At 35.1% G+C, this 12,869-nt stretch overlaps 1 pseudogene; it reads left to right on the top strand.

Annotated features, from left to right (window-relative positions):
• The first annotated feature begins 210 nt into the window (after positions 1-210).
• On the top strand, positions 211-4,025 carry LOC145934273 (G-protein coupled receptor Mth2-like; annotated as a pseudogene).
• Positions 4,026-12,869: the final 8,844 nt, after the last annotated feature.

The following is a 12,869-nucleotide window of genomic DNA, read 5'->3' as shown; positions in this document are numbered from 1 at the left end:
AAAAAGATATTTTGATTTTATTATATTTGTATATTTTGCACTTAACGCATTACCTTCATTCAATTTAATATACAAGCAAACATATAAATAAGTTTAATAGGGAATTTTTCAATTATTTTATTAATTATTATGAGAAATAATGAACACTAAGCTCGACTCTCTGGTTTGATTATTTATTAATTACTCCAAAGTATATCTGTATGTGAAATAATGTGTGGGAAAAATTTCGCGTTTTTGTGTTGCGGATTTTTTCTCCTCGTCACTTCGTCATCGAAATCTCAGCAAAATTCCACGAAGAGAAAAATGATAATTTGACAAATACGGACTCTACAAACTATAGCAACGATATAAAAACACTGCGATATGATTTATACGAAAAATCTACCAATAATATTCAATACAACGAAATACAGTATGAATTTCGCACTATTTCCACGAATAACGATCACGAGAATATTGATTCGATAAAATTTGAACTGAGCAGGCGGTCCGTTCAGAATCATGATAACGATGAGCAAATATCGATGGAATCTCATACGAATTCGACAAATGTCAACCATGAAAGAAATTTCACGTCACAGAAAGTTTATAAAAACTTGATTGAAAAAAATAATTCCATGTCAAATAAAGTCTTTGAAAATTTCAATAAAGATAGTAATAAAAGTACTGTCGTCCCATATGAAATGTGCCATAATATTACTTGCATTCTGTTCTGCTGTCCTCTTGGCGATCGCATGAGGATGGATGACGCAAAATGTATTCCCGAAGAAATTAAATACGTTTTGCCGAACGTGTGCGGATACACGATTCAATGCAGTGCGAAAATAAGAGAGTGGACGAATTGTTTCAGCTGGCTATCTATGATACGTGCCATGAAAAAGATCGCTTCCTGCTTCCCGATGGTTATCAATACGATTTTATGATTTTTGCTAACGGTTCTACCTATTTACCTCATTTAAAAATATTTGTTAAATCGACATCATATTGTCTCGCCGTCATGGAAGGGGGGGATAAATTCGAAGTGACTTACTGCCCAGAAACAGAAGACGAGGTCAACAAGTTGCTAATGCCTTCGACTGATAATGCCCTCTCGAATTTAAATGCACAAATTATACATGTGAGCTTCCGTATAGTGTCTATACTATTTTTGGTGTCAATATTTCTGGTGTATTCCATATTGCCAGAGCTCCGAAATGTACACGGCTTCATGTTGCGCAATTACAGCGATGCTTTGTCCATCGCATACACATTTGATATTGTGAATATTATAATCAAAGCGGATGATACACAATATTCCGTCTGTATTGCAATTGGTACAGTATTGTAATTATCATATAGCTATATGCAATCAATGCAGTATATATATATATATATATATATATATATATATATAACTCTTTGATAACTTTATATAATTTGTTAAAATCTTAAAAATGCAAGGATTAATAGTGCGTAAAATTAATATTTTAGAGATGAATTTTAATATAGAAGATATCACACAGAATTTATAATATAGAAGACTATGAGAGTTCGAATCAATAAATATATTTTTTGTGTTTTATAAAATTTTACAGAGTTATTTCTTGAAATATTATTTATTTTAATATCAATAAAATTTATTAAATATTACTATAAACTTTTAATGCAGGAAGTTAGAATAAAGATATTTTTGAATGGAGAAATAAAAAGTGAAAACTTTTCCTGCATTTCCTGTATTTTAACGCGCACTCAATGTTATTAATGTTATTATATTATTATTGTTATTATATTATTATTGCAGTCTTCATTTTTATTCATTTTTACAGCCTTCTTCGAATACCTTTGTTATATGTCGGGTTTCTTCTGAATAATTACGATAAGCTTTGATATGTGGTGGACATTCAGGTAAATGTCAAGTATTCCATATTATACTTTATTTTTAACTTGTCTCTCATTTTAAGTTACCTTTATATTAGGATTGCTTTATATTATACAACATAATGTGACAAAATCATTTCCTCTATATAAACGTATTTGAGATATTATATATACTGGGAACGTAAAGACAAAGGGAAATAATATGCGATATTTTGAATTAATCAAACAAAATTTTTTCTCATGTTGTGTTGTTATATGACAGTGCATAAGCAACTATTTGGCTTAAAATATCATAAATTAAAATATGAAGATAATAGATTTAAGTTATAATTTAAAATAAATAGTTTTTTTTTGGAAATTTCTATTATTGCAAAGTTTTATAAACGGTTAGTTTCTATTTTATTGAGATCATATTAATTTTTTGAAAAATGGCATATTAAGTATAAATATTTAGGAATCAATTGGCTATAAGAGCCGTACGCGGATGTCGATGCGTCGATTCTAACGAAAATTAATTTTTCGTTGAAATTAAATACTTGTGCACGGGGCATGATTTTTGCTTGGTACACTGCCAAGACTTATTTGGAATAATCTCAATTCGAGATTTTAATTCCGATAATCCCCTCTAACCCCCCCTAAATAGATGTAGGCGATATAACATACAAACGATCAATAATATTGTGCAATGTCAAATATTGTGCAATAATATTGACCGTTTAGGGCCTACTTAAATAATAATTTAGATTATCTTTGTCGTTTCTATATAATAATATAAATATATAATAGTTTTTGAATGTTATACTAATGTTGTATCATTTCTCATGGTAATCGAGCATCGTGTATGTAGATCTACTTTTATAATTGCGTAGCATAAGCCTTTCGGGAAAGCCTTGATTAAAGCAAATATTATTTTAACGCTATTATTGTATATAATTTCTTTTATCTTTAATTAGTTAAATATGATGTGTAAATTGCAGAGGATTCTGTTCGTTACACAAAAACGTAAGACAACGAGAAAAAAGAAAGTTGGTGTTTTATGCAATCTTTGCTTGGAGTTGTCCCTTTATCTTAGCTATTGTCTGTGTTATCATGGATTATGTTTCCGAATTTGTACCAAAGATTTTGCGACCGGAATTTCATTTAGGTGATTGCTGGTTCCATGGTAAGTGAACGTCTCTGATAGATAACTTTAATAATACTACAGCATTTTAATATGTTGTAAGAAACACTATAACGATTCATTACATATTATAATTACAGACAAGGAAGCGTTTGCCTTATATTATTACGGGCTCAAAAGTGTCTGTATCATTAGTAGCATTTGCTTATCCATCTCTGCGGCACTCAAGATCGCACGTTACGAAAAGGATACAGGCCTTCGTCTGACAGATTCGGAAAGCAAGCGATATAATGATAATAAGAAATGATTTGTAATCAGACATTTTTGCATTTTACAATTAGTGTGACAATCTTCTATTTTGTTAATAAGACTTATGACGATTCATTTTAATCAATATCTCTGTCAATAACATTACATAATATTACATACATGGATTGATTAATCTGTATTTCTGATGAAAGGAAAATATGATTATTTAGAAGCAACACCTTTTTGGTGCACTCATTTTTTTTCTCTTCTTTTCTTTTCTTTCTTATAATTACATAAGCTAAAAAAGGAAAAATATATTGTTGTGACTTCAATTTTTTTTTCTTTGTCTCTCTTCTTTTTTACGAATTGTAATTTATTCCATTATTTTTTGAAGATAATTTAATAAATACTATTTATTCTTACATATGCTTATGAAAGATATTCAAATATAAATACATATATTGTTTGTAGGTTTAGTCTGTATCTAAAACTATTCATCGTGCTGTTTATTGTGATGGGCATTAAATGGTCCGTGATGACAGTAACATGGTTGTCTAAAAATGTGCCCAATTACGTCTGGTATGCTACTAATTTGGTGGACATCCTGCAGAATCTCTGCACTTTTATCATATTTGTATGGAAAAAGAAGATCAAGTTGATGTTATTGAAGCAATTCGGATGTGAAACGAACGCAACACCGAGCACAACCTCGTCAGGGGTGTCTATGCAGGAAAAGATGAATTCTTGCAAACAAGAAAATTGTCACGCGAAAGATTCGTCTGATGGGACTAAACTCTAATGCTGCTATGTGTAAAAAAAGAGTTTTATCGCTGATCAAGGAATTAATCAGTAATTAATTATAATATTAAAATTTTCTAATTAAAAATAACTTTAGTGCTAGACTTTGATGGTTTTGTTTTGCTCTTTAAAAGATATATTTAGCTCATAATTTCAAATAGAAAATTGATCTTTTTCGAACTATCTTATCTCTATCGTTCAGTAATTTTTATTTTTCTAAATTTATTTATAGGTCTTTTTAATATAGTTTACGATCTAAATAATATATGTAAATTTCTTAAATTTTTAATGCATTTTTTATTTTTAATTGTGTGCTTATAAATGAATTTTATCGATATATTTTATTGAATCAAATCAATTGTAGTAATTCTGTAAAATATTTTCTTGTGTAAAAAATAATCTTATATATAAAGATTATATACAGGGTGTTACAAAAGCATCGGATTTGCTTAGCACCATGCGATAGAGAATGAAAATCTAAAAAGATTTTTCCTCAATGAAAATGTCGAGACATCAATAATTTTCGAGTTATAGGTAAGTGATTGAAAATGAAGGGCTTCTCGCAAAATAAACTTTATGGAATTAAAATATTAACAAAACTGCATTCTTCAGTTAATTTCAGGTCGAGTTTAATTTAATAGAATTTTAATTTAAGGCTTACAATAAGATATATGATGGCAAAAATTGGGAACTTGCAAAAAATGATGACCTCCCTCGACATTTTCGTTGAGGAAAAATCTTCTTAGATTTTCATTCTCTATCGCATGGTGCTAAGCAAATCCGATGCTTTTGTAACACTCTGTATATACAGTGTATTGTGCTATATAATATCGATAAAGGAATATTCTGAGGCAGATAAATATCATATAAAAGAAGAGTAAAATTTTTGTCGGAAATGTCCTGACACATGAACGATTTGTTACTGAACGAAAGTAAAAGATTGGACGAACTTTTTCGGTTGGTCGTTTATAATCCGTTTTAACACTGATATCAACTATAAGAGCCACTCGAAATAAATATTTTTCATTAACAGTTCTTTGTACATCCTTTCTAATTATATATTTGTAGAATCAAAATTATATAATTATCTGGTCTATATGCATCAGAATGAGTTTGATTTGATTACATGTTTGGAGACTGTAAACTATCAAAAAAAGAAAAAGTTTATGAAGTATAAATTATAAGATCATGATAATTAGAAATTTGCGTATAGTGTCTATGCTAATTTTACTAGAAACATTTCTGGTGTACACATGCGCTATACTGCTAGAACTTCGTAAGACACTCGGCTTTGTGCTGCGCAGATACAGCGCTTTGACATCTGCCGCGAACATTATTAATAATGCAGGCAATTGAAGGAAAGAAATTTGACGCATTTTATCTAGGTTACAATCGGTATAATATACCCAAATCATATAACAATAAAATCAATATAAAATCAATATTCACTTATTAGACTTATTAGTATATGTATCTACTTGCATGTATAAGGGTTAATTATTTTCTAATAATAAAACTTAAATCTTGAACAATTTATTAAAATTTTAAGAACAAGAGGATTAATAGTAAATAAAATTGAAATTTTTGTAAACTTTACTATATAATCACACAACATAAATTGTAATATTGATTAAAGCTTGGATTTGAAAAAATATTTTTGTGCCGTTTGCAGAGGTGCCTTATAGATCGAAGTATTATATTAATTTTATATTATTTTTTTACAATAAATTCTCAAAAAAATGGACAAAAATTGTTTTTAATAATGATTATATTTGTCACATTCTTTATCGATCGACTTTTCGACGATAAATGTAATTAAAATTTAGAAAGCGCAATAAAGCGATCGAATCATAGGTTCGAATATATATATATATAGGGACTTCCGTTTCCGGTGTGAGAGTGACAGTTACGAGTAAAATCGGTGCGAATTTTGTGAGTGTAAGGAGCGAGATTAAGGAGAGAAAGGAGTGAGAGAGTAGTAAGAGTGAAAGAGTGAAGTGAGTGGAGTAAGGGAAAGTGTAGGAGAGAGAGAAGAAACAGATTAAAAGGGTCAAATAGGAGAATAAAATTGCAACGGCGAATGAGTCAGCAATAAGTAAGATAGACCAGGGTAGTGGGGAGGAGTGGTGCGGGAACTAGAAAGAAGCAGTAACGGTAGGAACAGGTAGAGAGAGCAAAAGTTACTAGGGAGAAGAAACGACTAGGGAGAAGAAACGACGGATAGGTGGCGTAGGGATATAGACGGGCATAGAATACGAAGAATAAAGAAAGGAAAATGGAAGAGATATCTAGGCCGGTATTCATAGTCCGTTCTTATTTCAAGATCGTCTTAAGTAATGTCTTAAGATGCAAATACGGCTCTGTGATTGGTTAATCATATCTTAAGATTGTACTTAAGACATTCTTAAATATAAGAACCGACTATGAATACCGGCCCTAGAGTAAAAGGAGAATGTCCTAAAGATAGGAGGGGAAGTATGGGGAGACTAGAGGAATTTTTACTAAAGAGAAAAAGGATAGATATGGATGAAAAAGAATTGGGAAAAACGGAAAGAATGGAAGGAGAGGAAGATTTAGTTTTTAGAAAAAGTAAAAGAGTGATAAGATGTGTTTAATGTTTTTCGATGTACTACGTGTGTGCAAAGTTTCAAGAATATCGGCGAATGGCACTTGGGTAGTGTTATTTGTAAGACAGAATTTTGCGGAGTGGGAGGCTATCGTGCGTCGGCTATCGGAGAATTTCAAGCTCGGATTACGATTGACGGTCATGAATATTGTGTACTGATTCGAGTTGTTCCAGATAAAGTTTTGCCAATATGGTTTGCTTCTCGGGGCAGATATTTTAAATACTATCGACGTTAGTTTTAAGAGGGGTTCGATTGCGATTAGCCCGACACACGAGGAAGCAATTGATAGTGAGACGTGTCCAGAGATATTCGCGATCAATGTAACGAATGCTGATGCAATACACATATTGGGCGTACGTTTTTTTATTTGATTTCTTATGAAATCAAGTAATATTGATATGTATATATATCGATAATGCTTATACCGATATGCATATACAGAGTGTTTTCCCATCTTGCGCAAAAGACCCACATAGGTAGTGTTTTGAAAACGGTCTCGACAAGGATTACAAAAATATGCAATAACAAATAGGGGGTTTTATTTAAGAAAACATCGATGACCTTCACCTGACCTTTAATAGGTCACTCAAGGTCAAGTCCATATTTTCATCATCTGTTCCTCTTCAAGTCCTACAACTTTTGTCTGAAACATTTTTCCAGATCTAAAGCCATTTCCGAGATAAAGAGCCTGAGTCAGACTTTAGAGACACCCTGTATACTATCATAAATTTTATAATTAAAAATTTTAATTTTATTTTATAAAATATATAATTTAATATTAAATTTTTATCGAAAAATTCTTATACATATAATTATAAAATAAAAAAATCGTAACAAATTTTTATTTTTATTTTTGTTAGATAGAGATAGAATAAATTTGGTGCATTGTAAAATTGATTTTAAATGATTTTTTAAAAAGTACATATGTGAAACGGCGCAACAAAAAGCGTTTGAATATTAATTTGCTATTTGATAAAATAATCTATAAGAATGTGTTCTATAAGAATGTAAAATAGTGTTTTAATAAAACACTATTTTATATTATAAATAGTGTAAAATAGTGTTTTAATAAAACACTATTTTATATTATAAATTTATTAGCATATTTATATATATTTTTATTTGACTGAATATTATTGAAATGGAAAAATATACATTTTCTATGTATATGTATATTAAAAATTTTATACGCATCAGAACAATTTCATTAGCAACACACTTTCTTGTGACTGGTATAAACGTTGTGCATATACTCTCGCATCAAATAAAATAAAAATTTTTAAAAATAAGAAGTAGTATTTCCGCCAGAAGAAGCATGCCATTATATATTTTCATAATTATCTGGAAAGTCAGTATAATAATATATAATTATATTAATTTTTATTTATAATAATATTAATAATATATATATTTGAAGTCTGTGATCATCTCGTTAATCGACAAAACTTTTTATTTTTGGGCCAATTATTATTATTTCCAATATTTCAAACGTTTAAAAATGTTATAATATTGTTACGTCCTGTGGACTCCACGATTCTTTTCTTTCGGAGAACGCAAAGCGATATTCGAAATATCGCAGATACACAAATAAACTATGATCTGATAGGCGAGGAAAACATATGCCGAGATAGTTCAATAATGAAAGTAAAGAATCGTTATAGAACTTGGGAACCAAATAGACCGATTCATAAAATTCAAACTGTAATTCGTTATGCTCTAGGAAGCTAACCTATAGTCGACAGTCCTCTAAACAAAACCACCGACGAGATTAGTATCTTGTCGGTGACAAAACCAACTAAAAAACTAATAAAATTTTAGAAGGGAGAATAACAACGATAACAGATCCCAAACAATCCTCGACTGACAGATCACAGTTATGCGATATCGGACTGACAATGAGATAAACTCGAGAGGGTAATAAAAAATATCGATCTCACTTAATAGCAACAAATTCTCCATTGGTCGAGACATAAGGACATAAACAAAAGCCCTGACCAATACTAGTAACCTCTAAGTCAAGGGAGATGCCTCCGGGACTAAAAGGGCGTCAATAAAAAATTTCTTATTCGTTGGAAAATATTAACAAACCTATGGAGAGGAGGAGCAAGGAGATTGGATATACCACGACATCCCTCGAGACATTTTTACTTCGGATTTTCGCGCAAGCTCAGTTTTTTTACACACTCAATCCTTTTTTTTGAAACTCGGCCTCGCACGAACTTAGACTTCATTTTCGAATATTGACGCTCGATTGGTGTGTGTGAGAATATAGTGCGACACTGAGAAACAGTGACTAATAGTGAGTTCAAATTAGATATACCAGCCAGATTTCCACCTGGAGGCTACAGGTCACTGATCCTGACGCAGCCTGATTTTGTGAATATCTACGCACCTTACAACCTACAAGTAGTAAGTGACCCCCAAAAAAATCTCTTCATACATATATATACTGCGACGTCTTTTTCTCCCGACTCGATTAAAAGCCGGAAGAACGGAGCTTGGCCGTCGTCAAAACACAGGGGTTTTAATGTTTCACGCGGCGGAACTAAGCTCGGGGTCGTCCCGCGCGTGCCGCAGCAGAACGCCAGCCGTGCTATTCGCGAGAGACTAGTTTTGGGCGCCAGACGCGGTCTTTCACGCGTCAAACCACAAATCGCGAACCCAACGCAAAGTTTTGGCCGGGAATCCCGCTACGGGCTAACTAGCTCGCCTAACGGCAGAGGGGCAGGGTGGGGTTGCCGAAATTGCTCTAACGGAAGGAACTTACACTCTTTTCGCGATGTGATGAACACAGAAATGACGACACAGACATTTAAGTTGACAGTACTAAAGAAAAGCAGTACGCGATTTAGTTAAACAAAGCAAAATAATGAAGTTTATTATAAACCAATGTAATAGAAATAAATATAAAAGAAAAAGATAATAGCGGATGATAATCAGAGAATAAATTTAATATAACAAAAGATAATAAATAAAAGTTGAAGATAACAAAATATAACTGGAACCGATATTAATAATGAAGTATAATGGAAAACTATGAAAGTAATAAAGAAATGACTATAAAGACGGAAGATAATATACAAGACACAGTAAATCCAAAATTCTATACAAAAGAAAATATTTCGACGATTGAACACAGAGTTATATCCGCGACAAGCTTAAGTCCGAGATACGCGCATCGATAGCATAGACGAATACGAAAGAATAACCGCGACCATACAAATAGACATTATCGAACTGACTTAGATCGCGAACAATCGGAAGTTCATATCGGCGACGAGACTGGAGAGTGATACAATATCTGGATTAATCTATTTTTCGCGATCCGACGGGCGAAATTCACCGGTGAATCGAGGGCGCCGGAATCTTTTCCGCGCGCTGTCTCTCTCACTCACGCGCTCGACTACGCTCGCTCTCTCGCTCGTAATCTCTCTCACTCGCGCGCGTTCTCTCTCACTCGCGCGCGTTCTCTCTCACTCGCGCGCTCGACTACGCTCGCTCTCTCGCTCGTAATCTCTCTCACTCGCGCGCGTTCTCTCTCACTCGCGCGCTCGACTGCGCTCGCTCTCTCGCTCGTAATCTCTCTCTAACGCGCTCGTCGGTGGTCGCGAACTGCGTTATCACTCTCTTTATGTCGAATTCCTCCGCGATGAGATTAACACAAGGTGACGTCCGGACACAGCCGGATAACGCATACAACAACGAGATCCGACAAACATACGCACTAACAGAAGTAATATTAGAGAAAGACGCGACAACCGTGTAATATGAGACGCGACATATATGATCGAATCCCAGAGAGACGAAGATTTCGCGTTAATATTATTCACTTGCCCGAAGGTGCGAAAGTACTCGCCGCTTGACGTCGATCGCTCGTACACCAAATAGTTTCCCGAATAAGGCAGAGCCCACGCGACAAAACTTCACTAAATAAGACAATCGCGTCAGAACGGACGAGACTCGGATTAACACCGTGACAGACGTGATAATTATTCGATACGCTTACGAAAGGGTAGCCTCACCGGTACTTCTCCCTTCGACTTGGTCCCTCTTGAGCTCGTCTTTATCGCCAGAATCGATCTCAGGTCGTCACACGTCTCGCCAAGTTGAGCGGTCGCACCAATCTGCCGGATCTATCGGCCCGAAAATCGACAGCTGGATCAATGCTGCGCACGCGGGGTGCGTACGCGATAACCAATTACGGCGCCGTGCCGTCTACCGTCGTCGCGCGAGATTAGCAAGGCCGTACGGGGGTTCACAGCACCCCTCGTGATGGTGACAAAATATATTTATTCGCGCGGTATTTGCGTGGGGTTTCGAGGCCCTCGCGACCTCACGCCGCGGGCCTCCCCGCGGTGGCCTTGTGTCCAGTATCCGACGGAGCGGTAACCCGCGGGAGGAAAGTTATCTTCCCGGTCTGGGCCCTTCCGGCGCCTGTTGTCGGGCGCCTCACTGGATCTCCTGTCAGTAGATTGTCAAGGCCGAATTCCTACGTGACGCTCTGTATTTGCTTCCTTCTTTGTTGTTAGGAAGGGCAGTTCTTACGGTTCTCGGCGGTATGTTTATCTCGCTAATCTCTCCAACCGCGGCTGTCTCTTTCCTGCGACGATAACACCTCTCTCTCTCTTTCTCCAGCGACAATATTCTCTCTCGGTCAGGCTCCCAAAAATAAAGTAAAATACACGCGAATTAGTAACAATTGATACTGTGTTGCTCAGTCTCTCTGGGATTTTCGGTTTCGCTCTCTCTCTCTCGCTCTCTCGCGATTGGCGTGACCGCTTGGCTTTTTGCCCCGCGATTAGGTTAGGGCGGACGCGCGTCGTGACGACCACGTCACACCACATATATATATATATATATATATATGTATGAAGAGATTTTTTTGGGGGTCACTTACTGCTTGTATACAGGGTGTCCCATTTTAAAAAACGCACCTCGATAATTCTTCAACAAAGCATTTTTGAGCAAAAATGTTTCAGACAAAAGTTGTATGGTTTCGAGGGGGACATAGGATGGTGTCATTAATTTGACCTTGAATAGTTGCTTGAAGGTCACTTTCAATTTTTTTAATGGAACTATTATATTTTTTTTACATAAATCGATTCCTCACAATATTCTGCATAAAAAGTTATAAGGATAGGATGGCCAAAAAGTGAATAGTTTACGAGATATGTTATACTTTAGTGTTTGACATAATTTTACATAAACTATCAAATACATGGGACATGATCCGGCTGGTCAGGGCAAGATCGAGACATGATCCGGCTGGTCAAGGCAAGATCGGGACATGATCCGGCTGGACAAGGCAAGATCGGGACACGATCCGGCTGGTCAAGGCAAGATCGGGACATGATCCGGCCGGTTAAGGCAAGATCGGAAAAGATCCGGCCAGTTAAAGCAAGATTTTGAGAATTTTCTATCGCAATAAGTGTTCGAAAATTCCTCCTTCATTCTGAATACATAATTGAATTCTATGTTTGTAATTTCGAGCAGTTTCCAGTAGGACATTCCTAGGAATAGAATTGCAACAGTTTCTTATACGGTCTATCATATTGTCTCTAGTTGTAGGTACTTTTGCGTAAACCACATTTTTTATAAATCCCTATAGGAAAAAATCGGGACTTGTCAGATCCGCAGATCTTGGGCATTCAATGTGTCCTCCAAGTCCAATAAACTTACGTGGGAAGAGATGGTGTAGAAACTGTCGGACTCTGAGACTCCTGTGAGGTGGTGCGCCATCATGTTGGTACCACATGCATTGTCATGTCACTAGGTCTACGTCCTCCAAGAGAACTGGCAATTCATGTTCAAGGAAATGCAAGTAGTTCGCTGAGTTAACGTTTCCGTCAAAAAAGAAGGGACCAATTAAGTATCCATTTACAATACCACACTACACTAAAAGACTCCAGCGATGTGGGTGATCAACTGGACGGTGCCAATGTGGGTTATCGTGAGACCAATAATGACTGTTGTGTCGGTTCAGTTGGCCTGTACTATGGAAAGTAGCTTCATCTGAGAACATAACAAATTGAAAACCTAAAAAATTGTTGATCCTGCCGCGATTATATGAACCTGATTAAGAAATGAAGTATATTACAAAGAAGTATATCGATATAATTATCGCGTACGGTTTAGCCGGAGAAAACGCCCAAGCCATGGCTCGCCTTTACGCGGAGCGATTTCCCGGACGTGAGCGATATCCACCTTACAATGTTATT

The sequence above is a fragment of the Prenolepis imparis genome, unplaced genomic scaffold (assembly GCF_030444845.1).
Source record: "Prenolepis imparis isolate NDT839.2.m4 unplaced genomic scaffold, iyPreImpa1.0 SCAF_3, whole genome shotgun sequence".
Lineage (NCBI taxonomy): Eukaryota > Metazoa > Arthropoda > Insecta > Hymenoptera > Formicidae > Prenolepis > Prenolepis imparis.
This window is presented reverse-complemented; position numbering and strand designations above follow the sequence as displayed.